This window comes from Cuculus canorus, chromosome 3 (assembly GCF_017976375.1).
Source record: "Cuculus canorus isolate bCucCan1 chromosome 3, bCucCan1.pri, whole genome shotgun sequence".
NCBI lineage: Eukaryota > Metazoa > Chordata > Aves > Cuculiformes > Cuculidae > Cuculus > Cuculus canorus.
Genome location: NC_071403.1, coordinates 12,525,886 through 12,552,361, shown reverse-complemented (window position 1 = coordinate 12,552,361; position 26,476 = coordinate 12,525,886). Strand labels below are relative to the sequence as shown.

Genomic DNA, 26,476 nt, shown 5'->3' with positions numbered 1-26,476 from the left:
TTTCTAAAGCAGTCATAATCAAAGTGACAGTCATGGTGGCAAAGAAGCAAGGAAGGAGAGGGAAAGTCAAATTATAAATCATTGTAAAATTATGGTCAGGTAATGTAGGATCATAACAGTTTCCATGCAACAAAATGAATACAATTTCTTTTGAAATCCATAGGAGTCTTCCTCTGATACATACTTATCATTTTTATAATATTTTCATTTGTCCATCTAAAGAATTCTAATTAATGTCTGCAGTATATAAGCATTAAATCCAGTCTATACTTTGGACAGTAAATGATCGCTCCTATCTCAATCTCTGTTTCTTCCGCCGCTGCCTAACTATGCTGGAATGCACAAAAAGAGGTAAAATATCTTGTGAGTGGCTTTTCATCTTGACTAGGAATATTAAAGTAAGCAACTTGCTCTTCTAATGGCAGTTAGAAATAACTATGCAAGCACTGCTGGAAACCGAAAGACTAATTGGATAAACATTCTATATTTGCATAGAGACTGAGCAATGAAATTAATAATCATCAAGTGAGACAAATCTTTTCTAAAAGTGGATGTATTTGAAAATTTAGCTAATGGCATTGTACTTTTCCTGGTTTTGTATGCATGCAGAGATAGGTAGGTAGGTATGTAGGTAGGTAGGTAGATAGATAGATAGATAGATAGACAGATAGAGATAAATAGAAGTACTTATAGAAAGGGACATATTAAGAACATGGTCAAATAAACATGCAACAAAACATGACAACAGTGAAATTGCAGTAATTGATAACAGAGTGTGGGTGTGTGAACACATGCCTACAGTGCATTCTCCCCACCAGGGGAATGGCCTCAAGCTCCGCCAGGGGAGATTCAGACCGGATATCAAGAAAAAATTTTTCACAGAAAGGGTCATCGGGTGCTGGAACAGGCTGCCCAGGGAGATGGTTGAGTTGCCTTCTCTGGAGGTATTTAAAAGTTGGGTGGACGAGGTACCCAAGGACATGGTTTAGTTGCAGATAGGAATGGTTGGACTTCATGACCTAAGAGGTCTTTTCCAACCTGATGATTCTATGATTCTATGAAATACCTATATGTAAAAGGGAATGAGTGATGGAGAAGACAACCTTCTTATTAAGAAAATACACAGTGTACTAGTTCCATCTTGAACGCTATTTGTTACTTGACATATTAAATGAGATGGTTATTGAATTTTCAAGGCAGTTTAGAGACTGTTTCCTTTCAGATAATAATGCTTCTTGAAATGAGAGGAAAAATAAAGACGACAGCTAAAGATAAATTCACCCTTCATAGAATCATAAGATCATAGAATCATAGAATCATAGAATCATAGAGTAGTTAGGGTTGGAAGGGACCTTAAAGATCATCTAGTTCCAACTCCCTGCACTTAATGCATTGCACCTGTTTTGGCTCCATGAAAATATGATTTCCTTTTACATACATGGGCAGTAAAAGAGATCATGTTAAAAGGTAATTCTCAAAACACTTCCATGAAGAAAAAGAATACACAAACAGGTCAAAAAGTTTTATCATAGTGGAATGAAATTATAAACAGTATGGAGGAAAGCTGCAATAAGTTTCTCTTCCAAAACAATGCAACTTTTTTCTGAGAAATGAAACTTCCATCTCTTAAATCCAGTTGGTAATAGGGTAATAGCAAGGCAACAGAACATCATCCATGGAGAATGACAACCTGAGGCATTGAATTTAGAATTCTCTTAAGGTGTGACAGCAATACTACCACACTCAGTTTTTTATCAATCACAGACAAAAATATTTCATTCTCATTTTTCATTTCTGATGCTTTTGAAATGATTTCTTTTCTTCTTTTATGAAATATTTAACCAAAAGCTCAGAATTTCATAAAAAAACCAAAATAAACCCAAAAACTGAAAACCAAACATCTGAGGGAACACTTTAAAAAGGTCCGTTATTTTCATGGGAATAAGCAGGCAGAAGAGAAAGCAAGTTATTTACACTAGCTAGCAGAGAACTTGGAAAAAAAAATTAGTCTCCTGACACTTAGTTATATGATGTCTCAAATCCACGCTGTAGTGTGAGTTCACTTAAATTTCAGATGAGTGGGTCATCAACTAGACAAATGTATTCTCTAAATTTACAGGAATACATTCTAGAGAAAGAAATAGAATATCTGGCTTATGTTGTCTACTTGTTGGATAGAGGTATTTACCATTTATATTAATGGGATCAACATGGACATACAAATAGACTTCATTTACAGCATCTTTTATGAAACTAGAATTACGAAGTATTGGAAGAGGGATTGGAGTCAACCTAAAAGAGATATAAACCCTGTACAGTGCTTTTTGTATTTAAAAAATGCAGAGAAGAACTAAAATTGCAACACGAGATAATATCTTTTGAATCTGAACCTTCAAAATTACAGACTGTGATTTTTACAATTTTTTTTTTAATAGCATAAATTAAAGCCTAGACAGAAATATCATGTCAGGAAGATTTGAAAATAATATATTTCATACAACAGGATACATGAGAAAGGATACGTAATGTTTTATAACTTTATTTTTTAGTGTTCTACTAGCAGATTTGGAGATAACTTTATTAAAAAGGGCCCAAGAGTCTAATATTGCCGTCTACAGTGACCTAATATCTTTTTATAAGGTAAATATCCTTAAGGTTAAATTCTCTCTTCTGTGGGTTAAAAGCTAAATCAAAAACTGCAACTATTTCCATCAGTGCATGAAACACATCTTTTGGGTTTTGAGCTTTAAATATCCCTGAATTTTTTTTTTTTACATTTTCATATATTTCAGCATTCTTGGCATGTAGTCCAAGTCCAGTGGCCAGAGTAATGATTCCAAGTGACAAAAATGAAAAAGAGAAAATGAGGTAGAGATATACCTGTCCTTCCAAAACAATGGGGAACTGTTCAAGGTTGAATCCTTAATGGCAGTTATTCAAGTCTCCTCACACCTGAAATAAGATCCAGAGGTTTGATTTGAAAAGAGAGAACTCTTTTTATGTGTTATATAAAGTGTTCTCTTATGCTGTTGCTCCCACATTTTCAAGTTGGTATTGAAGCATACATTGCTTGAAATTGTACAATACTTGAACAATGGTGGCATTCACATTTCACACTGTATTTTATTTTACTTCTTTCTTTCATCTAGCATATATAACATTTGCAATATTTCTTTTATTCTATGAAAATTCATAAATTAACTAGCTGTAAAGTCATATATTAAATAACAAAAAAAAAATATTTTATATACTTAATAGGAAAGCTTTAACACAAATATAAATAACCAGAGAAATTTATATTATGTGGCTTTATTTTGTATCTTAGAACTTGAGAAAGAACAAACCAGTAAAGAAGCCACTTAAAAGTAACAAAACTTAAAAAATAACATTTTAAGTTTAAAAAATAACATTTTTATTTTAAAAAATAACATTTGTTCTTATAGTGCTTTTTACTGTTTTGAAATGACTCTGGGTGAAGGGTTAATTGCCTAAATACATTCCAAGTGAACCTAAGTTTAGATGAAACATGGTGACATAGGAATGAAAATAATAAATAGGAATGAAAATAATAAATTCAACCTAGTTAAGCTGAGCAGCCTGAAACCTGCATTAGTTCTGTAGTGGACCAGTTGCCCATTGCGATTTGTTAAGATGAAAAATCACATCTGGATAAGACTACCTAACACAAGAGAAGACTTCTAACTTGTTCTCTCTGCTAAGGATGCAGAGAAGTCATCTAGAATAAGCTGTGTTTATCCATCACCTAGAACACACAACTTTCTGGGAATGTAGATCAGAAAGTCTGGACCTGTTTCTACATAAACCAGTATTTGCCACTGATATGTACAATACATTTAACCGTTCAGATAATGTGATATGGCTGTGATGTAGTTAGGCGGTATCCTTCAAATAACAGCTATTGCAGCTGAGATACTTAGATGAAGACTATAAGTAAAAAAAATGTCAGGAAAATGACAGAAATACATGTTTTTGTAAAAAAAAAAAAAATAAACTTTAGTATAGTGATGAAAGAGGCTGTCCAGTGACAAAATACTTTTGAGCCCTATTTTTTTTTGCTTTACATAAAAAGATACAACTCTATTTACTGTAAGATGATCAATACAATATATAGTCATTAGCTGTTCAGATTCATAGAAAACAGTGCAAAAAATGCTAATCACTATGCCACATATACGTAATGCTATATAGCTATGGTATACATATATTAGGCAATGTCTGAGTTACAGGTGTGACAATATGGAATATGCCAAGACGGACCAAGGTTCCTTGAAGTGCTTATTTAATTTACTAGACCTCATATATATGTATATATAATGAAGGGCAGAGATGAAGCGAAATTATATTTATATAAGTAAAGAGCTGTCAGCTCTAAGCCACTACCAAACGTAAATCTATACAGTTCAATGATGGCTGTTCCCACTTTGCTTCCAATAATGTTTCCTTGAAATCTTGCCAGATTAAGTTTGATAGGAGACAATTCTGAATTACTTTCTATTGTTCATTATTTAACATTTTTATGTAGCTTCAACTGTATGGATTTGGCAGCGGAGTGAGAAAATATACAGCCCTTGTCTGAAAGACCAGCTCTCACAATGAAACAGAAATGATGCACACAATCAAAGCGAGAATAGAATTACTTATAGATAATTTCCTTGGTTTTCCAGGTGCGGCTTTTTTTTTGAGAAACAAGGAAGTTTAAAGGGAAAAGGGAGTATGGGAAAAGGAACTAATCTGTTGCAAATCGCAGTACTGACAAAAGGGACTGCGATATTGATGGGCAGGGAGGATTTTTGAGTTTTTCTCTTCAATAGTAGACCTGAAATATACCACTTGCTCACTAATCCTTGTAAGAGAAGTACTTTCCTTTGATCTATCAACAACCCGTGGAACTCATCGGCACTAGAATGACTCAAAGACAGACATCTGCCCACATGTGTATGGGAAAGAAAAGGCACGCTTACCCACTATACTTAAACTGGTCCAATGCCAAAGATGTCCCAAAATAGGAGTATACATTGCTGAAAGTTGTGTGACATCAACCACATCTATATACCACTTTTTTAACAGTAAGGAGATAGAGTGACAGACCTTAAGAAAAATGGATATGCATGTGAGAATATGTAGATCTTGCATATCTCCCCACTTTATCCATAAGATGCAAAACTCAGCTGAAAGAATTTGATGATCCCTTAATACCTCTCTGCATTAGACAGAAAAATTATGACTATAGATTGACAAATGTTTATTTGTAATTCTATCTATAAATAAGCATACATTTATCAATCCTCAGAGCAAATGTAGGTACACACACAAAAATGAATATTTTAGTATCTATTTTTGTGACCATAGTATCTATAACAGAATAAATAGACATGAACACTAGAGGCAGCACTGACCGTTAGTTTCAGTACTAGAAAGCTATTAATGTAACTGTATGTTACACTGCACATTATGCATTTGACTGTGCTCATGCAACTGAAACACATAAACCAAAATCAAGTTAAATGACTAGAGTAGAACATTTGTCTTGAACATCATGAACATTACGTATTGCTCATCTGCTGCTACATATCCACATCTTGAAGTGTCCTCATTATCTTGCTTGTCCTGGGAGTTTGATTATGCCTCCATTAAATTAATACTTTACACTACTCTGTAGCTGGTATAACTGTGATGTAGTAGCTGTGAATACCTTGAAAATGATTAACTTGACCTGAAATTTTTGAATAATAGTAAAATATGAGGTGAAGTATTTGAGATTTAATAGTGAAGCAGTTTCCAAAGAGGTCGCTGTTGGTAGGATTCCCAGATAGCTTGCTCTCTTGGTAAACTGAGCTACCTGTAAGGATAATTTGCTACAACTCTAGTTTTACAAAATGTGGGTTTGATATCTTACTTATTTTCCTTAATTTTGTGTTTGAGTAGCATATTTTCACATGGTATTATATAATATTTCTAAGAGAGAATAATTCTGTCCTACAGCATATGTGCTTGCCTATTTTAACCAGATCTATTTGATATGGATTCAGCAGTAGTCTGTGATTATTACTATCTGTCTTGTGATGGTGTTTCACCTGAAATAAACAGCAGTAACTTTTTCAAAGCAGGAGAATCTATATTCCAGCTATGATATCCAGCCGTAATATTCATCGACATTAAGAACGACAATTTTTAGTGTGATTTATCATTATACCCTTTCCCACATATCTTATATCATTGTCCACAGTGGTTATGTATAGCATGACATCCTTAGAATGGAAGTAAGAGTGTAAGAGGTGGCCTTGGTTCAGAAAAACTTTATGGCATTTGTTGCTGGTAAATCTTCTGAATACAAGGATCTTAATTTCACCTAATAGTGTCTTCAGGTTCCTTCAGGCTTTGCTGACTGTTTTTAACTGTCTGCTTAACTAAATTATATTGAAAAAAAAGGAGTAGTTGCCAATGCCAGAGGACCTGGAAGAGTCACCAGCACGGTGATACCAAAATGCTTGATCCGCCTGATTAGATCAAGCTGACCAGGCTGGGAAATCACCCTACTCTGTTCCTACCTTGATCTTCCTGATGGAAGAAGCAGGCTCAACCTGCATATTCAGAACAATCACTGCGGCTTTTTGTCCTGCTCCAGCTGCAGCGATCGAGAAGCCCGGCCATTTACCACCTGCCCTAACACCTGGACTTTTAAAACAAAGAATTTACTCAAAATGAAAATATTTCACACTCATCTGAAAAAAACACTTATTATTAGATCTCATTTCTAGTCCGCTGTTTTTACCTCCTCACTGTTACCTGCCTTCTGGAGATGTTAAAGACAGAAAAAGGTCTTTGTTGCACTCACAAAAGGGATGAGTTCCCTTTTCCTTTAGGAGTTCCATAAAAAAAAGAGAAAATACAGTTTTCAGCTAAAAAGAGCAAGGCATTTCTCAAAAGTCATTGATATAATGACTATTTTGAATAAGAAATAAACTCAGAGTAAATAGCACGAAGAGAATAGAAACAAAACATTTACAATTATCTCTCTCCTTTCCAATGTGTGTCACCACAGAGAGTGAGCAGCTTGGGGTAAAATATGGGAGAATTTTTAATTTAGAACACAGCTCATTTGTGAAAAGTTAACAAATTTTATTTTGACTATTCAAAGAGAAATTATTTTCCATTCAAAACATTCTTCATTTCAAGACAAACCTGATTATTTTCTGAAGATAATTTTGAAATGCTTAATTCAAAAGAGATCAAAGTATTTAACCCAGAACTGCCTGCATTGATTTTGATGGAATTTTAATATTATTTTGTTGTTGCTGTTATTGTTAAAGACAACCCTAGTCTTTATCTGGAACCTCTTAACTGTTATTAAAAAAAAACAATAGGAAAAAAAATTGGTTCAACCTGATCCTTTTTTTTTTTTATGGAAATTTTAGTTTGAACATGGATCAACAAGAAGTAATTTTCCAGTATTTTTTAAGACTCAAAGAGGAAATATGATGATACTATAATGAAATTAATTAAATTTCCCTAAGCAAACCTCTGTTAGTGATTGGGGGTTTTGTTTTGTTTTGGGGGGATTCTTAGTGGGCATTTTGGGGTGGGTACTTGGGGGGGTTTAGGGTTTTTTTTTTTTGTTTTTATTAAGGACAGTATGTAGAGATATTGCTTGGACCTACTCTTGACATAATCAGAAATTCTGTTTAACGCTGATGGTGAGGTCTAGTGATAGTGTTATCATCAGGTTTAAAACACCTAACTATCCTGGAGATACAGACTTAAATCCCAGTTGGACTAAACCAATCTTTAACCTTCAAAGGCAGATACATCAGTTGCTCTTCTGTGATGTTTGGTTTAGATCTTTGAAATGACAGACCTTTCCGCTCTGTTTGGAGAGCAAAGTTTCAATCGTTAAGTTTCCCTTAAGGGAAAGGACTTGCTTTTGTGAATACAGTCAACAGCCTTCCCAGAATTATGTAGTGAGTTGGGACACATAGTATGTTTGTAAAATTCCTTGGAAAGAAAGATCCTTGATCAATATAAAATACGATCTCTGTGTATTTATATAAATTTCCTAATTAAATAATATTTTGGATCTCAAAAAACAAACAAAAATTACTTACTAAAAAAAATTGAGACGTATTTGATATCTGAGCCATGCTTTTTGTTTTCAGAAAATATTTTTATGATATTTATTCACCTGGTTATAACAATCAAATAACCATCAGAGGGAAATGAAACTGAATTATTTGTGAAGCAGAAAACCATATTGTTAAAGACAATATTGAACTGTTAAAGACATGCATCAGCTTATATTTTGATGTATGATACTTCTCAGTTCATGCAGGCTGTGTTAAGTAATACTGTTTTTTAACTACAACAGTATTCTAAACTTCATATCACAAACGTAAAATATTTACAAATCGAAATCAATGACTGAGTATTAAATGAAGCCCTGAATTTGAATAGTTCCAGACTTCTCTGAATATGGAATTTATCAGAAATCTTTCCTCTTTGGATCCTTTTTTTAACAATAATTACTGAACTTAAACTCAAGAACCTAAAAAGTATTCATTTTTATAAGCCACATATCTTATATTTTAAAGCCAAATATTTTGAGGAAGCAAAATACATCTTCACACTAAATGCTTAGAATACAATATTAACTTTATAAACTTTATATATTGAGTAAAGATTTCAGGAAGATTAGTTACCTTCCTAGAGAGCTTCCAGATTATGTTTCACTAGTGTATATTTTTATAACATTAATATAAATTCTTTGTATCTATTATCAAATTAATGCATTTGAGGCAATGAAAGGATTCTTCTGGTGAAGAAAATTGAAACCACTTAAAATTCATTCTTATTTCTTAATAGCAGGATTGTTGCCTACTCCCTCAAGCAGACAATCTCCAGCACAATACCATCTGATGCTGTCACTAAATCCTCAGCGTCAGGTTTCCGTAGCAACAAAAGAGCTTTCCCTGCTTCGCTGTCTGCATTTGAAATCTGGAAAAAAAACAGTTAATCTTATGTGCTTTTTCTACGTTTTCTTGACAGATTTAATCTCAGACCTTCTATATCTGGAAAGAAGTGGTAAGTAGCAGTTAAAGTTTGTGATTATTGAATTATAGAGCTGTATTTTAGTCGGTGATGTACACGCACACCAGATGGTGGCCTGCTGTATTCATCATCAGATTAGAAAGATAAAGTCTGGGCTATATCTAGGCCCACACATGCACTTATGACTTTATTTGTAAGGCATTAGAGGTTACAGGGCTTTTATTACTTATTTAAGTTACCAAATCATGGAAAGCTTTATTTTCATTTGGTCATAAATTTGACAGGATGAACGTATTCCCAAGGTGTTTAAAGTTAGTTTTGATGTTACTGTTTTCACACTGTTATCCCTCTCTGTGCTGACAACAGCAAGCAATATGCTAGTTACGTAGAGCGTACCTGGTTTAGGAGTTGTTGTTCACAGAATCGACAACAGTATTTGACTCAAAATATGTGATAATAATTAAAAACTGTGGCTGGAATTAGTATGATTTCATACAGAAAAACTGCAAAATACTTCCAAATGTGATCTAGAGACTGTGCTTGCTAGTACATCCTAAATAAGAGCTTTCATATGCTCATTAAACATCAAATTTTTCAATTCTAAGACAGTTAAATTCTCCTAAAGCCAGTAGAAAGCCCACCTATCTAGCATGGAGAACTCCTGGATCAGTGGAGATTTGAGATTCATTTTAGTAATCATCCATTATTTCTCATTAAATTCTTATGATGTTATTGAAATTGATAACCTGAATGAAGTTTTCAAGGAATTTTCTTAAAAAGAATATCCATTTTTTGGAGGCAATATTTACACAAAATGTAGTTGGTATATTTTTAAAAATATTTTCATATATATGCCTGAATTACTGTCATTTATTGGTGTACAAAGCTTGGGTATGTCAATCAAAAAATCTCTGGTCTAGGCTGAATAAAAAAGCTGTGATAGTGGCTTTATTGCTTAAAAAAGATTGTACTTTTATACTTCTGAAGATTGGAGGAAAAAAGGTAACAGTTTGATATAATAAACATTTTTTGGGTTTTTTATGAGAACATGTTTTGCTATTTTTTAACAAGGTAGGACATCATTAAGAGGAAGAGATAATGTAGCAAGTATAAAGAACTTTCACAGAATCAGTACTTTTGCCCTTTTTTGAGGTATCTCCAGTGATTATTTACAGATATATTTGTTTTGTAGTAAAATCATACCATTATGTGTTATGCTAATCTTTATAAAACTGTGAAAGTCATTTAAATCATAATTTCATGTTTCATTTTTAAGTAATTTGCTAAATAATTCTGGTGATTAGTAAGATGTCTTTAAGTAACTTCCTTAAAATACAATGTTCATCTGATTTAGGGTCAAATATCTTTTCTGAAGTAACCAGGACAATATAATCATTGCTCTTGGGTACTTTCCAAGTTACACCAGTGTTTGCTGTCTTTTGCTAATAAATGTTGTGATATGGAGAGAGAGATATAATAGTGTGAAAGACATGTAAATAGTTACTGAAAACAGATTATATAGGTAGAACAGAATTTTTCATGATCTATTTGAAATAGTCTAAACATAGGAAGACGCACCTTATTTACACATGCTTGTATTTTAGGTTCATAACATTGTACAACAAAAGTGTCACTTGATTTCTACATATTTGTGAAGGGGAGTTAAATAAACCTGCTAGAGAAGTTTGTGCATTTGAGGTATCTAGTTAGTATACTTTCCAACCAGAAAGCAAGTAGGAAACCATCAGACCCTTGACTACACTGTATTATGCCAACAGCAGCATTGAACTGGTTTGAAGATGATCAGGGAATGGGAAAATAATCCATGTTTGTCAGCCATATGGCAAATATCTCTCCTTTGCAGTGATTTGAAGATACTAGTGAGAGACATCATTAGAGCAGCAAAACCTGCGCACATCTGGGTCACACATAGGTCATTACAAATGACACACAGTACTGAAGAACCTAATAAAGATCTCTGTATGTCCTCACAGTACAGGGCAGCCCTCTGGACTCGTGACTCAGTAGAATCAGCTGTAAATCTCAGACATTTTTACCGGTTTTCAGGAAGTTTTCAGATCAAAACTTGTTTTTTAAATAAAGATTACTTTCTTCGAAATGGGTTGGTAGTTTTCTACCAGTGATCATTCAATTAAGTAATCAATGTTTTGATGATAACATTTTGAGATACTTTGGTAATACAATTGCTAGAGCTCTGTAAGTGCCCAGCTGGACCCTCGATCCTTTTGTTGTAAACATAAAGCAACAACCCGTGTTCAAAAAAAACAATTTTGCTCATATGAACACAGTTGAGTATTTAAAGTTAAATAAAGATAGAATTTGTTTAGTCATTAGAAAACTGCTTGGAGAGTTTATTTGCATCTTTTTTTTCCCTATCTCATTGATATTCATAATAATGTAAACCATTTAGTAATTATTTTTCTTTAGATTATAGACAAGTAATCCATTTTTTTAAAAAAATTAGCAAATTTTAACAAATCATGAACATACTTGCCAAATCTGTGATCAATTTCTTACTTCTTGTGTGCACTCGTACTGCAGAAAATATGTGGGTATTTATGCAATAATTATATAAAATTTAACATTTTTTTTTCTTTAAAAGACTCTGTCCTGTGAAAATGTTATGGAATGAATGTTAAAAATTAATAATATGATATTCACTAAACATAAAACTAGATGATTTGTATTCCAAACCCATTTGGGAAAGTTGAGATCCTTTCTGGTGCTATACATTGTTTTGATTTGTGGTTTCTGATTACTCATTTATTTTTAATAAATATTTGGTAGATAGAATAAGATTGATAAGAAAATGAGATTTATTACAGAGTGGACATGCAGACAGGAACTGACTGTGATAGATGCAAGGGATATGATTTCATGTTCATACTGCTACATTGTGTTACTATAGCTCTCCATTTTATTAGGTTAGCAATCATTCTCTTGATCCAGTCAAATTAGTCACACTTGAGCCCTGAATTCCTGACACTCATTTATCTATGGAAAGTTGTTAGAGGAAGAAAGATAATGTGACTGGTTTCACCAATAAAAAACATTTCTCTAGAAAAGGTGTTTATAGAGAGTAAAATATAGAATTACAGCCTTTTTCTATACTAAGTTGCAAGCCTTCAGTCATTTTGTGAAAAAACAGCTTTTTGTAAAGTTAGCAAGTCAAATGGAGACATGAACAACATCACATCTACTGAAAATCTGCCTGCGCAAATAGAGTGGTAGATTAGATCATAATCTGTCACTCAAAGTTCTGATGATGATGTGTATATTGCTAAGAATGCTTCGGACAGGAGTTCTCTTAAAAGTCACCTTTGTCCTAAAATGTATTTAAAGTAAATTTCATAATAAAGAGTGAAAGGTTAATAAAGATTTCCAAGGTACATGATGAAGAATCTGTTATTACCCGTACATATATCTTGAACATTGGTTTTCTGGAATGGCCTAGTTATTACAGTAATTATAAATCATAATAATTATTTATTAAATCAAAAGAGACAAAGTGTCATTTTTTCTATAAATGATATTCAGTGATGCAGGCTGTAAAATATCTTGGCATAGTTTATATTGTCAAGCTGCTCCTGTGTCTGTAGGTCCTTCCTGATCCCCCAATCTTTTACTAGCTTTTCTAATTTTCTATGTCTCCCAGACAGTGTGTTTCTTTGGAAAGACAGTAGCTGCCATTGGTTTATGCATTAAATACTGCAAAACTTAAATAGGATAAATCATAGAATGATAGAATCACTAGGTTGGAAGGGACCCACTGGGTCATCGAGTCCAACCATTCCCAACACTCCATAAACCATGCCCCTCATCAACTCATCCCCCTGTCCCTTAAACAACTCCAGCAAAGGTGACTCCACCACCTCCCTGGGCAGCGTATTCCAGTGCCCCATGACCTTTTCCACGAAAATTTTTTTCCTGATGTCCACACCATGCAACATTAAAGCAGTGATTAGTTAAGGCTGGTCACGTAAAAAAGTGGTTACAAAGTTTGCACACTATGACTTCTTTTCTTTGCTAGATGCTCGCAGACGTTCTTTTTTGTATTCAAGGACCTATAATTGTTTAACACAGATGGTTCTAAAGACTGAGTGGATGCTTCTTGCATGACCAATAAAACATAGATAGGCCATTGATGGGGTATATGCATTAAATTTCCTAGGTAAAAGATGGAATTATACACAAATCTTTCCCTGCTAGAGGGAGACTGTGTGTGCACAAAGCACTGTACCATTAAAAAAAAGGAATAAAATTAGGCAGGAAATGAGAGTTATGTAGCTCACCTTTCATAAGAAGAGGGAATTTAAAATATCTGGAAGATTTTTATTGACAAAAAAAAGAGGGATATCAAGCTCTTTGAGGATAAGTTTTAATTTTGAAACAGTGGATCTGTTTATCTTCATCTACAGTCAAGAGATTAACATGGATTTCATGGAAGTCTCCTACTTCTTAAAAGATTCAAGTTACTTCTTGCACTTTTTTTGGGAGGATCTTAGTCTGTAATTCATATAGTTATAAATTTATTTGCTTACTCACTGGATTGTTATGTATTTTATACAATTTGGGTTAGCGTCAGTGTGTTACTGAGAAACAAAACAAATCCTAATATTTAAATAACTTTACAAGGATGGAGAACAATTAGAAAATACCTAAGCTACTTAAGTAAAAGGTTATTGTTCTGCTAAAATTTTAGCTTCATGAAATAACTTCTACTTAGCAACTGTTGAAGATAGGCACAATGTGAGGTTTGTCTTGGGAAGGAAAAAAAAAAACACTTTGTTTTTTCCTTTCATATCAAGGAATAAAAGAAAATAAATTGTCAGTGATTTATTTTCTTTCATCTCTCCAAACTGATTTCTATGCTCCTTCCACACTTACGTTAAGCTACTAAGCCAAAAGTGTGATACTCATCTAGTCTTATTTGACTACTTATGTTATCACGGAATTTTAAATATTCATTAGTACCATATTTGTGAAATGCTTAAATCTCTAAATAATTTTATTTTTGCACACTGTCAATGAAATTACTGTTAAGGCTTATGTGCACATTGTGGAAAATTCTACTGCTGCATGATACTGAACAAAGGTGTAAACATGACATCAATGCTAATATTATCAAAATATTATAGATTCCATTTTGATATTTTTTCCACAATCTTAACTTGAAAATTGCTTATGATAATTTTACTGCATGTTAGAATAGATAGATGTGATCATCATACAAATGTAATATAAAATTGTGAAATTTCAAAAGATAAATTTCCTTAAAGCAAATATGTTTACTCAAAAAATCCTTTCTAATGGGGAATTTCAATAGAAGCAGATCAACTCCCTGATTAACAATAAAGTAAAGAAAAAGATCAGAGGGATGATTATGCACCTACATATGCTTTAGGTGAGACCACTGATGTAATGTTCTTTATGCTGAAAATTAGAAAGGGAGACGATGAGATATGCAAAAATCTTTGAGGAGTTGTTGAACACAACTGCTTGTGAAGTCAGGAATGTAACTTCTCAATTGAAAGGCCAAAAATTTGCCTTATAGTATCTGAACAGGGACGATTCATGCTAGGGAAACATTTTTTAAATAATGTAAGCATAACACAGAAATTATCATACAGAAATTAAAGCTTGAAGACAGGAACTGGGAAAAAATAAGTGGAAGCAAAAAAAAAACAAAAGTGGAAAAAAAAAACACTGACAAAAAAAAGTGAGAAAAAAATAAGTGGAAGCAAAGGAGTTTTCACTACCTGATATCCATCCAAGACTGGATTTTTTCTACACAGCATGACTTTGTGAAATCTAAGTACACGGTGAAGTGTAAGGGCAAGTAACATAGAGCAGATCAGTTACACCAAGTAACATATGGCATGTCTGTTTCCCTGAAAAAAAATCACACATAAAACAAGAATTATTTCTGTGGGTGGGAAAAGAAAGAATCAATGCACTTTTTAATATCTTCTGAAGTTGTATATATTTGGAGTCCTTTTTTAATATAGGAGTATTATTTTAACCCACTGTAAGTGCTTCAAATAAGGTATTTTTAAGTGTAAACTGATAGCAATTTGAAGTTAAAGTAGAAAAATCTTGTTCATGCTTTAAAAGTGCTCTTCAGGCACAAAAGGAATTCATGCGAGAAGCACCACCCATAAAAAGTTGGCCAAGCAAGCTTCACTCAAACACCATGTTCCAATTGGAGTGGATCTTGACAGTAACAGTTTGTGCAGAAATCTTGGTCTCCACATCATTCATTTCAGGATCTTTATTGTGTATTAACTCTGTTTTTTACCTGGGGACTTGAATAGCTGTTAGCAGTTAGATTTATTAGTTACAAGTCAAGAGTGTATGTTCTGCATTCTGTTCTCCATGTTTCATTTGAAAGGAGTCCTATTCATGTGCCTCATGATGTGATCTGAAGCACTGTACATTTGGACAATCAGAATATTCACTTAAAAAACTTATTCCTTATCCAAACAAAAATGCTATGCAACAGAGCTCCTCCTTCAGATATAGATTTAGCCCTGTACTTTCCCATTGTTTTATGCACTACTGTGTCTTTGAAATTAAGTGTTTTGAAAACCAAAATCAAGAGCAGAGCACCCTTTCAGAAAGACATTCTGAAGCCTATAATTTGTTCCCCTATTTACCTTCTTCTTGGATTTGTTCACCCCATTGCCATGAACTTATGACTAGGCAACAGCTACAGGTGCTAGAAATCACCTATTTGCACTTACTTAGTATATCACACTCACCCTACAGTATCTATAGCTTTGTCCATAAAGATAAATATTTGGAAAAACCGTAAAAAGAGACAGAAATGAAAACTAAGAAGAGTAGATTTATTTCCACATCTTTGTAAATTCCTTCTTTTTGGATCACATCCTTTGCTTTTCATTTGTGTTCTATGCAACACAGAATTCTTGGGAAAGATTATGAAACCTGTAGAAGCCAAGTGCCTGCACATCTTTGCAAATTTTTAGGACAAAATTTCCTAGGAAAATACTTACTCTAGAAAAAATGTCCCTGTCATTGCATATGGACATCAGCGTTACCTTCTATGATGCCCTTTACACTTATTAGACTAATATCAGTTTAATAATTGCTGTCAGTGAGAGATTTAAACTCAGAGCAAAGACAGATATTCATTAGAAAGACTTCCTGGCTCATTAAGTCTTATTCTGTGGAGAGCAGTGCTACCCTATGGTCACTTAAGGTACAAACATATTTGGACAATTTCCTGACATTTTGCAAACCATGTAGTAGCTAGTATGTAAAGATATTGATTGGAATTTCTTTTCTGTTCCTCCTGCTTTATGGTATGTTTGTTCTTTTACAGAGAAATGATGCAGAACAGTTATTTATATTCATGTACATATAAGAAAGACACCTTTAGGACATCTTATAATTAGAAAGTGTATGTCCTAATCATTGTACAACTACATGGATGAATTACTTTACATTACAATGTGTCCATATTTTCACCAGTTGTCACTGAGGAAATAATTTATTTTCATTCATTGTCAGACTTTGCATCTGTACCGGCTGGTTCTGTGTAGTGAAAATTAGATGGTGATTTATAACATAAAGGAGAAAAAATACTAGGACATTTTAACCTTGTCATAGTCTTGAATTGTTCTCTTGTTTTTAAAATAGAAGATAATGTTACTTCTTATCCTAAGAGACTACTGATGTTTCTGGAATTGGACCATGAAACACCGAGATGCTTATTGTGCTTCATTTGTGTTGAATAGCCTTTAACCTTAAAGTAGATAAGCTCCAATAAAACTCTGTCTTCTTCTTTTGCTCTTAAATGTTAACTCGCCTTCTATAATCACAAGTGAAATAGAACATCATCTCACAGTCTTGAATATATTGATTTTCAGATTATCTTAGCTGAAGTACTATGAACTGTATTTAGAAACCATTATCTGTATGTAAAGATGAAGAACCTACATGCTGCTTACACAAGGGTTATCATGCAATGGAGAATTAGTCTAGGTTTCTGTAGTCCTGTGGGATGTGTGTTTGTCTAACAAGAAAAAAAGGAGTTTCAGGTTTAATTTTTGAACCAATACTTAGATGATCATATAAACAGTAGTGTGTTTAGCTTTGTTCTTCTTCAGTTCATTTCAATTGCTTTATTTCAAGCTAATATCAGGCTAAGTCAGTTGTGTACCACCACTAGCGAGTTTTGTAAATTTAGTGCATGGGTGTTAATGGATGCTAAAGAGTCAGTGCGGCGTTATAACTAAACTTGTTAACAATAATTCTCATTGATGAATATTACACAGCCTAAAAGCCCATGACTACAACATAAAGGATGCTTGATATGCCAATTAATTTCTCTAAATTGCAGAACTTTTATCTTCCTGGTTAATAAAAGACCATAGTACGGTATTTATGTAATGTTAGTCACTGGAATAATTTAAAATGTCCTTTTTTTTTTGAATTTTCATTTCAGGAAAATATTGTTGTCTATTAGCCTAATTGCCAAAACATCTAATTAAAACAAACACAAATTACTTTGTAACATAGTACAAGAACAGGTTGGAAAAAACAGAGCTTTTAAAAAAATTAATCTGGCAGGATGGACTTAGCACCTATCCTTTTGATTCTATTGTACAAATCATTTCCATATCAACATGAAAACAGAGGAGTTATACCAAACATGTCAATTTGACCAAGGTCTGCTTTCCATCCCTACTCCCCTTCGTGTTTAGCTAAATTAAAAGACTTGATTTCCTGCCTGTTTATTAATTTACATAAGTAGCCTTTATCACTTAGAATACAATCTCTGCTTGATGACTCACTGTGTTGAAAGAAGGACAGAGCTTCTTTCTCTTTTTGTGACTGATAATGTCCAGGCAGTCATCTCCTTTATGGCATTTGGAAAGGACGGCAGATGACAATTTAAAGATTATTAAGAAAGTGGGTTTGGTTTTGTACCCTGTCAAGTCCTTACAATATTTTTTATCACAAGGAAAGATATGTTGTATAGTTCCCTTCTCTCATTACAATTTTTGTCGTAAGAATGAGAAGCAGTAGTATGTAGTTGACCAGAGTAGTTATGCAGTATAAGAGAATACCAGTCCTCTGTAAACTTTACAGCATTTTCTGAAAACTACCCCTTTCTAAGAGCAGAGGTTGTGACTGATTAGCAGACCAAACTGTACACTGTTGAAAGGGTTGAAATAACACTTTTCGCTCTTTCCCACCACAACTCCCAAAGTCATAATGCAAAATTGAATGTGTTGTGTTCTTAGCTTCCTGCCAAGAACAAATCACTTTGACCAAGTGCAGGCCCACAGCTGGAGGGCTGCCTGGAGTAACAAAATTATGCCATACTAAAGTGCCTCACACACTAAGTCAGAAACAATGTGATATGAGGATTGCACTCAAAATGTGTCTTACGAAAAACAAAGACAAAAGCAAGATCTGTAATCAAGACAGGACACTGAATTGCATGCTTATCTTTTATTGGATATTTTTCATGTACATATTCCTTTTTATGCTATGATTGAAGGGCGTATTTATATGGTACGTTACCCTTGGCATGGTGTGTGAAAGTCAATACAATACCTCAATGGCAATCCATTCCTTTACCAGCTGCAAATTCAACAGAGTGAAACAGAGGTGTTAGTGCTACCCCCACATTATGACACTCAGTGTACTCTTCATTTTATGTCTCCTTCCTTTTTGAAATTTGCTTTTTTGTTGTTTGGTGCATCTTTTTATGAGACTGATTCAAAGAGGACATGTGTACTTCTGACCCTCCAAGAACAGTAGGGTTTGAGCTCAAGATGTAAACTCTTTATAGTCAGCTCATCAGCAGGATGATATTCATTTGGTATACTTGTACAACTAATTTTCTTATACAGAGCCTACTTTAGACACTGTACTCAAAGCTACAAAGCAATGCTGCTTTTCATCATCAGAAGGTCTGTTTTGTTTCTAACACTACCGCGGGTAAAGGTAAAGCAATTGTGACATTCAGTAATGAAAATAAGGGCAGAGAACAGATAACAGTCTCTGAAATACAACAAGTGAAACAGGACAGCAATTTCCTGCTACTTCTACCAACAGTCTTTTCAGTAATTATTAAACAGTCATAAAGCATAGTTTTCACCTGTGGTAGACAAACTCTGAAACAGTAATCTGCAATATCTTCAAGTTAAAAGAATTACCTACATTTTTATGTAGTAAAGACACGTGCTACAGAAGAATTGCCATTCTTCTTGTTAGTCCAGAACGTTGCTTTAACCTTTCAGGAAGAATATATTGCCACAGTATTATGTAGACTGTTTCTTACAGAAGACTTTCTGAAATATATATATATATAATATATATATTTATAAATTCATAGATAATTCAAGAAACTTACAGATCTGCTAAAATGGTCAAGTATATGTGTAAATCACTGTCACATTAGTTTCCTTGGCGTTCAGAAGTGTTTCAGAATTCCAGATGAACAGAAACTTAACTCTTTGAGCTATTTATTTTTATTACCTGCGACCAATTTCTATCACTTGCAGCAAGAGTGACAATGAAAAGTATTGCTTTTGCTCAAAAAGCAGAGAGTCCTTTTTCCTCTGTTCTTATATTTTTGACATGTGCCTTTTTACGGCTGTTTAATGTAAACACACAGCTACTCCTTCTCTTTCCTGCAGACCAGTGGTTTTGCCTATGTTGTACCTGTTGCATTCCTCCACTGAGGCAAACTTTATGCAGTCTGTTCAGTGTTAGACACAAAACTAGCAATTCCTCTCTTCCTAATAGAAAAAACAAGTGATATAAGAAAATATGGGTTATCGGAGAAAATAATACAAAGAATTCATTACATCAGAGCATTAATCACAAGCAGGTATGCACAGATTAATTCTCCAAATTCAAAATAAAACATAGAATCATAGAATATCCTGAATTGGAAGGGACTCACAAGTATCGTTGAGTCCAACTACCATCACTGCACAGGATAACTCCAATATAAATTATTTTTAATATCTGTTAAGGAACAAACATTGCTGTGAGAGGCACTTAGTGTACTTTATAGTTTCATTTCAGTGAAACATAACACCTTGCCCTTCCTACTCCATACAGAATGTTATTTCCCTAATTAAGATTAAGGGATTTTGTGCTCCTGAATTGAAGTTAATCAAGTTTCTAAGTTTTTAGGAATTCCATTTATAATATATATATATATATTGATCCATAAATATGTTTTGCTCTTTTTGGTTTTGGAAGTATCAGTACTCAGTCCATCTATTCCTAAATGCCTTACATTTAGTTACTTAGCTATTTTTAATTTTCTTTTCCAATCATATCATCACAGCACCTGTAAGCCTGTAGCCATCGTGTCTCCTGGCTACCAGCTCAGTGTTAAAATGCACAGTAAATGTAGAAGAACGGTACTTTGTCAAGTAGTTGACACAGCAACCTTGTGAAGGACACTATAACTTAATATAACATCTGTCCTTCGAAAAATCATTTAACCTACACAAAGAAGTTCAGTTAGAGAATCTGGGTGTTCAGGACCAATTTTGAGATGGTCCAGACCACTCAGCTATTAGTTGGTTCAAGTAGCTCTGTTTCAACTATGCTGAGATTTGAGTGCTGTGGTTCCCCGCTGTCTACACTGGCACAGCTCTTTTCAAAAACTGCCCTAGATATGACTTGCAAGAAACTATATATGTAATTTTATAACACGAACTCTTCATAAGAGCCTGGATCACCTTGAAGACAGTGTCTGATGTCACTACCTGGGGAGATCGTTTTGTTCATTAGGAGAACTGTATCAGCTAGCTCCTATGAGGCAGCATCCTGACATCATTAAGCAGATAGATAGCTAGACATGGCACAAAGACTCCATGGGTAAGAAAAGAGAGACAAAAGCCAACTTAGCTAATATTTCAAGGCTCTTTTTGAATAAAAGTTTGAAATGAGTTTTATATAATCTGTGTAGAATTTTAGTCTTGCCTGACACAGTCGCTGCAATTGAATGCGTAAACTACTTTTCAAGTGAAAATGGAACAATTTTCTTTTAAAAAGTAGATAATTGCTCAAATGACATAAAGCACTGAGCAGAGGTGTTGCTTAATACCATTATGAATCGGTATACTTTCTCTGCTTTCTTTTACTTTAAAACATCAAAACTGTAGTGGGGTAAAGAAGAGTAGTGGTGACTACACTTTGAAGATAATGGGTCAGTTCTGAATGTTATTAGGATTCCAGGACCAAAGGCAGATTTAGTGTCGTAGGGTAAGGCATATGGGACAAGGCATGACTGTAAGAGTAATTCAAAATTGCTCTTTGTTATTATTTTATGTTATTTATGTTAAGATTTTTTTAACCTTATTTATTCATCTTGGAAATTAATAGATTAATGAGCTAAGTTCTATTCTCATTAATTTTTTCTCATGATAATTCCAAAGAATTGTATATCTAATAAAGTACATGAAATCAGGTTGACTTCTGTGTTTCTCCTGGATTCCGTACATTGCTTTGATGTAAATGTTCCACTGCATACAAATGCAGGAGAAGGCAAACAACATTCAGACTAATAAAAAAACCATGAGTGATACATTGATCTATAACTCACAAAAATTGTCATAAAAATACATATATTCAGACATCCAAAAATAAATGGATATATAATGTAACAAATTATACTGTTGTTGCTTTTTAAAGAATATAACTTGCTTACAGTGTTTTTTATTAAAAGACAAACAGACTTCAAGAAGAGTTTACAGATCCAGACTGCAACTGCCTAACTTTGTAAGTTGATTTTTACGTTAGTCAGTTTGCAGTGACCAGGCCATATAAAAGTAAGCTGCTGGCCAACAGGCACAGATGTCCAGGTGGCAATAGAGTTGCCTCATCTTTGTGTCTCATGGTGTCAAGAAGGCTTATGATATAATAGCATCGCAGGAAGATCTTGTTATCACTTTATCAAGAGCTTTTGGTCACCACATTTCTTGATATTACAGTGGGAACTGTGAAAACAGAGAGCATCAAAGGTCTCTACCTTGTGTTTTCCTGGCATTTATTGTAATCAAGTTGTGATCAAAACCGAGAGTTTTATTTACTAAGGTAATTTGTTAGTCAGGTGCTTTATCCCCTCTGTTTAAAAAATGTCAAGGAAAGAATTTGAAAATCGTGGATTTATCATTTACAGAAATAATCCTGCAAGAACCTTATTATGGTGGTAGACGGAAGAGAGATTCTTAGAGATCATGGACTCAGAGGATGCCTGTGCAAAAAACAAAAGAGAACAATATGAAATTCCTGTGGGAATACTCAAATTAGCTCTGTATCTGTTAAGCTGTATTTATAGAGTATGATTAATCCTATTCTGTGAGCATAACTTTCTGTGGTGCTTGAGAAATCCAACCACAGAATTGTTTAAGCTTTGCAAAAATGCAGGCATGGAAGTGTAGAGTTAAAAATGTTGGGTGTAAGTGTATCAGAGAGTGTGGCAAACATGCAAATTGGTAATTATGTTTTACTAGAATTGTTCTTTTACAAATAATAATTACATGATTATTGTAATTATATTCTAAAACCAAACGCTGACATAAGTTTGGCTAATACTATTCCTACAGTCAAAGTAATCTCCCTGCAGAAACCAAGGTGGTGAAAAAAATAGAGTTAATACATAATATAGTTAAAATAAGAATATTATTATTTGGAGATTTTTCTGGATATTAAGCCATATACATGTTAAATATCTCTGTGTTAACACAAAAAAACCCCAAACAGTAAGATTATTTTTGGCAATGTCCGGTTTTGATTTGTTTCTTTTTAATCCACACCAAGCAAAATTAAACATTCCTCAATGGGAAAATATATCTATACTTAGTGAAAAAAAATACAAAAATAAATCTACTCAAATAAAATTGGAAAATTGACAGTGAGAAAATCATGTTTTAACCTATATCACAATTCTTTTAAATATGATAGAAATTCTTGTGTTACTAAAAATGCTTACAATTTGAGTATTTTAAAGTACTTTCAATCCAAAGAATACATTTCATTTCAGTAGAATCTTTCGTAAGAGTTTTTTTCTAAAAGGAGAAAGAGTTTGATCTAAGCACACGTAGCTTTACAATATATTTCTGCATTTTTACATAACTTCATTAAGAACAAGAAAGGTTCTACTTTTTCATTAATGAGGTCATGCAATTTCTTCAGAGCTCCATGGCTTTGCTTCCTATGGACTATTTTTAAGGACCATCAACAAATATATAATGATATTTGGGTACCTGAAACTGATGTAAAATATTTTTCAAACAGGAATTCAAAGTGTAGAATGAAACAGTCTATGATAGTAGGGAGAGGTTCATTAAAGACATTAAAAATGAAGCTGAAATATAGATCTCTTCTCTCAGGACACTATCTGAGTGCTACAAGATTGCAATCATAACATAGTAATGAAAATGGATTTAGCTGATGCCATTTCTCATTTTCATTACCATCATTTTCATGAGAATGGATTAATATTGTGCTATTTTGTATTCCAATCGCAATTTTTGTTCACAAAATGGACTCGTGCCAAGCCATCTTCTGTTCCTGTTAATCTTTGTCAAGAAGGTAGGACACCAAATTTTACATCACCCATTGAGTTTACAGGAATATGTAAAACTTTCACAGCCCAGCAGACTTCATATTTCTTTGGTGGTTTGGATAGACTAACATCTATGTGATGCTTACTGAAACAACGCCAAGAAAGAAAGGAAAGCACAAGAAAAATGACAAAAGAGAAAGGTGAGGTGGGGCAGTTTGCACGGCAGTTTGTGCAGCCAGGGCTAACAGGGAGGGTGCTGGAGGTTGACCAGAAGGACCAGAGAACCGTGGTGGCAACTCAGCAGAAAATTAAGGCTGCTCTAAGCTCTGTACGAGCCATGACAGATGCATCCTCCCAGACAGAGCCCCAGCAGGTGCATGCTGCCCGCCAGCTGCCGGGCTGCAGGCCATGTCCTGCTGTTGCACTGGTATCAGACACCAGTGGGGAATTCAGCTGTGGGAGTTGTGCTCAGGTGGAAGAACTCCTCCATTTGATGACAGAACTCAGGGGGGTTGTGAGCAGACTGAGGACTGACAGGGACTGTGAGAGAGAGACTGACCACTGGAACAGCACCCTGTGCTCCCTGTCTCAGGCCTGCTTTGTACAACAGAGGTCACCCCATCCTCTCTCCATTTAGCTGAGGAGAGAAATTTTGGAGATGGAGGGGAGTGGCAGCAGGTTCCTGCTGTGCACAACAGGTGTGTTTCCCACGTGCCAACCTCAGCCTCCCAGGTTCCCTTGCACAACAGATACAAAGCTCTGCAAGTGGAACCAAACCTCAATGCGGACGATGGGCCTCACAGCCTAGAAATATTCCCCAGGTTAATACACCCTGAGCCATCCATCAAAACGACCTCTATTAAGAAGAAAGAATGGGACTCCCTTCTGAAGGGAATAGACTGGACTCGTTGCATAAGGAAGTCTGCTGCCTGTCTGGGGCCTTGGTTAGAGATGCAGAAAGAAAACTTCCAGCTCTGGTCAGGCCTATGGTTTATTATCCTCCATTGGTTTTCCAAATAGGTAGTAACGAAATCGAAACAAGAAATCTGAGGGCAATTAAAAGAGACTTAAGGGCCTTGGAACGTATGGTGAAGGGATTGGGGGCACATGTAGTGTTCTCATCTGTCATTCCAACTGCAGGGAATGACAAGGGAAGGGATAGAAAGAGACAAGAAATAAATATCTGGCTCTGAACCTGATGGGAGGAGCAAAACATTGGATTGTCTTGTTTTGTTTTCGGTTTTGTGTTTTTTTTTTTTTTTTCATTTTCTTCGGGTTTATTTGGCTAAGAAGGCAAATAGTATCTTGGCTTGTATCAGAAACAGCATGGCCAGCTGAACCACGGAAGTGATTTTCACCCTTGCACTCATGAGCCCGCGCCTCAAATACTGTGTTCAGTTTTGAGTCCTTCACTGTAGGAAAGACATTGAGGTCCTGGAGCACATCCAGAGAAGAACAATGAAGTTGTGAAGGTGCTGGAGAACAAGTCTTATGAGGAGCTGCTGAGAAACCTGGAGTTGTTTAGCCTGGAGAAGAAGAGACTGAGAGGAGACTTTTATCACTGTCTACAACTACCTGAAAGGAGGTTGGAGAGAGGCGGATGTTGTTCTCGTTGCCAAAGTAAGAGGTGACAGGACAAGAGGGAATGTCCTCAAGTTGCACCAGGAGAGATTCAGATTGGACATTAGGAAAAACTTGTTCATGAATAGATTTATCAAGCCCTGGAATAGACTACCCAAGGAGGTAATTGGGTCACCACCCCTGGAGGTATTTAAAAGACGAGTAGATGAAGTGCTTAAGGATATGATCTTAAAGGTCTTTTCCAACCTAGTGATTCTATGAAAACACTAAGATTTTTTTTTAGTTTAAAATTTTACATGCGCAGGTACTTGTAGGTATATACAACAGAAAAAAATGTATAGAACAGATAATTGTGTTAAGCACTTAAATTATGACAATGAGTCATAAGGCATTGATTATAACCAGAATTAAAATCCAGTACATTCTTATTGTATTGACATTTATAGGATAGACCTTTAAAAAACTGACAAAGGGGGAGTAATTACTTCAAGAAATAGATATAATCCTTTCTGTACATATGTATATTTTTGCATTCATGTGATAAGTCCTTGTGCTATTCAACTCTAATTTTGAACTAGCACATTTGAGTGAGTTTAATTTTTGCTTTTACTTTCTTTTCATAACATTATTTTAGTGCGTATTAGATACACAGCTGAAATACTTAGTAATAGTTTTGAACTAAAATAACTACTTACCAACATTACATGACCATTGACATTACACGTCTTACAAACTGAATATATTTTTTGCTTTGAAAATTACATGCTGAAAGGAGAAGGAAGATAACATGGTAATTTAACAAGGACAGTGGAAATGTCCTTGTCCCTAGCTTTGTCCCTAATTCAGTATCTTTTGTTTGAGCTGCATTTAGAAGCTAATGGAAACACAAAGAATAATCAGAAAGGAGAATTTTACCATTATTTGGAATGTTTTTCAAGTCAAGTGTGATCAATTTATGAAGTAGGAAATTTCTAAGTAGTGTAGGACAGAGTATAGTAAAGCCACATTTAATATAATTCAATAGAAAATTTGGAATAAAAACTGAAACAGTTGTGAAATCAATATTATCTTTATTTAATTATAATTGACTCATAAGAACACCTTTGAGCCTCTTCTACCTTATTCAGTTCTTTCCACTTCATAGCACCTTAATTTTTTGCGTCTATCTGTTAAATAAAAGGTAGGTAGAGAAGGATCATTTTGTAACTACTGCCTGAAGTGAGCCAGCATATCATCTCTGAA

At 34.3% G+C, this 26,476-nt stretch overlaps 1 protein-coding gene across 3 annotated transcripts in view; it reads left to right on the top strand.

Moving 5' to 3' along the window:
* The first annotated feature begins 8,971 nt into the window (after positions 1-8,971).
* Positions 8,972-26,476, top strand: part of EYS (eyes shut homolog) — an 880,825-nt gene continuing 863,320 nt past the window's right edge. For all 3 annotated transcript variants that reach the window (XM_054063979.1, XM_054063978.1, XM_054063977.1), the window contains exon 1: positions 8,972-9,096. The gene's annotated coding sequence lies outside the window, so the exon portion shown is untranslated. The remainder of the gene's footprint in view (positions 9,097-26,476) is intronic.